Here is a 230-nt window from a genome sequence, read left to right on the forward strand (position 1 = left end):
AATTAGAACCACTTAAAAACATGAAAGTTGTAGGCAATTGTCTCATCTATCTTGTGTAAAAAAATTCAGATCATTTGGATTTCTAGAACTTCAAATATGGGTCAAACACTGAACAGTGCTCGGGCTGAAAGATAGATTTAGACTTCTTTGTTGTTGATATAATTTAGAATTGAAAATGGTATTTTTAGATCTTTGGCTCCATATGAAAGGTGTAGGTCTATATATTACCC

The sequence above is a fragment of the Populus euphratica genome, unplaced genomic scaffold, assembly GCF_000495115.2.
Source record: "Populus euphratica unplaced genomic scaffold, PopEup_1.0 scaffold2674.1, whole genome shotgun sequence".
Lineage (NCBI taxonomy): Eukaryota > Viridiplantae > Streptophyta > Magnoliopsida > Malpighiales > Salicaceae > Populus > Populus euphratica.